Here is a 2,501-nt window from a genome sequence, read left to right as displayed (position 1 = left end):
AGTACTAACAATTCAATTAAAATATCTGGTATATTTCCAAAGCTAGCAGTTCGACAATTAGATACAGTTAAAATATTTACCAGACTAAAAAAGTAATACTGCAGTTATCCTAAGGTATTTATTCTGGGTTCAAATCCTGCCAAAGTTTAACAGCTTCTCGTGTATAATTTACTGCTTGAAAATAAAATAATTTTCTATAAAACAGTATATTTATGTTTGAAATAGGTCTAATGCATATTTAACAAAGTAAATACGTTACTAAATTGTTAATGAAAATAATTATCACAAAATGACTTACCAAAGTCAATAATTGTGTTTGAATCTCAGCCTAAAGTCTTCATCTCTGAGTTCAGTTCGTAGCAAAGAGTAGCAGAAATGTAAAAATCACAAGTCATGGGGCCTATTTGTATGCAGGAAAAAGTGGGCGTTAACGACTCATGGGAGTGTGTGTGTGTGTGTGTGTGTGAGTGTGGTGTCAACAAGTACACAATCTGTTATGTATTTGATCACGTAGACAAATGGTAACTCCTTGACACCAATTATAACAATAAATGCCAGGCATGTGTGTGTTTAGGTGTATATATATATATATATATATATATGTATGTATATATGCCCATATATATGTATGCGTGTGTGTTTGTGAGTGTGCTAGGTTCCCACTACAATTACAAAAAGAAATACTTAGAAACACACATACAGACACATATATAAACGTGCATACATTTATCTATCTGTGTGTAGATAGATACGTAATATATATGTATATATTAAATACACACACACACACCCTATATGTGTATATATATAATATATTTGATTTGTGTGTGTGCTTCTGCTTGCAGTGTAGTGTATATGTATGCCATATATGTATGTATGTGTCTATATATACATATACACACATATGTATAAATAATAGGCACAGTGTGGCTGTGTGTTACGGAGCTTGCTTCTCACTCACATGGCTCTGGGTTCAATTGCACTGAATACAGAATGTCTTCTATTATAACTTTAGGTTGACCAAAGATGGAAACGGAAAAGAAGCCCATCATATATATATATATTATATATATATATGTATGTATTTATGTGTTGGTGTGTTTACATCCCTGTAACTTAGCAGTTTGATAAAAGAGACCAATAGAAAAAGTACCAGGCTTACAAAGAATAAGTCCTGGGATTGCTTTGTTCAATTAAAGGCAGTACTCCAGCATGGCCAGTCAAATGACTGAAACAAGTAAAAGAATAAAAGTGTGTGTGTGTATAATGTATGTATATATGTTTGTGTGTGTGTGTGTGTGTATATATATATATATACATATATAAGGATTAGATCGTTATTTAAAATACCAATCATATCAAGTGGCTAGAATGGGAATAAAAACCTTATAGGTAAATAATTATAAAAATGATTAATTTTAATAAAATACACACACACATATATATATATATACATATATATCTATATATGTATAGATATATAGCTTCAGGGAAAAGAACCAAGTTTCATGAACTCATCGATGAAAATCCACTATCACATATAGAAAAATTAATAATTAAAAGCACAATAAATGAGTATAATATAATACAAAGTAAATATCATAAGATATTTCCATCTACCAAATCCACTCAGAAGGCTTTGGTCGACCCAAGTCTATCGTACAAGAAACTTGCCCAAGTTGCCACTCAGTGGGACTGAATGTTTGTGTGTGTGCAAGAAAGCTTTGTATAAGAATGTATAATTGTATGTATATGTCTGCAGGTGTATATATATCTGAGTGTATATATAAATATGTATGCATATATAATATTCTGCTTTCCTGTGTATATTATTTTGTGTTATATATTTACGTCTATATTAATGTATCGTCAATCCTATAGAATAGAATCGGAAATTATCCAATACATTAAATATTCTAATATCTTGTGATATTTCTTTTTTAAACTTAATCATATACGTGTATAATTTATACACAAACATATATACACACATACGTTTCTACACAATTTCATATACATCTTCTTTTATAAATATTTCGGCATAACAACAGAATTGTGCCCCACTGACTTTGGGGCATAACTACAGATGTACACCCCATCGACTTTGTTTCCTCATAACTTCCAGGAAAATGGATACTTTTTAATGAAACTTCCATGACATTTTCCCCCTTCATAACTTTCATGAAAATGGGTATTTTTTTAATGAAATTTTATAGAAATACCTTTCAAATCAGGGGTTCTCAACCATTTCTTTATCTATGGACCCCTTTAATTACTATTTTACTCAGGTGGACCCCTATTGTCATACGATGTTTAAAACTAGTTTTATAGAAACTTCTTCCAAAATCCCTATTTTGTTTTTCGCACATTCACTTGTTTAGGTTGAACAATGTAAAATGCTAGAAAATGAAACCTAGCCATTCCTTGCAAGACATCTAAAGCAAAATGTTTTTAGGGGTCCTTAAAATACTATTGTGGATCTCTATTCACTATTTTTGTTA

This window comes from Octopus bimaculoides, chromosome 28, assembly GCF_001194135.2.
Source record: "Octopus bimaculoides isolate UCB-OBI-ISO-001 chromosome 28, ASM119413v2, whole genome shotgun sequence".
NCBI classification, from domain to species: Eukaryota; Metazoa; Mollusca; class Cephalopoda; order Octopoda; family Octopodidae; genus Octopus; species Octopus bimaculoides.
Note: the sequence above shows the minus strand (reverse complement) of the source record.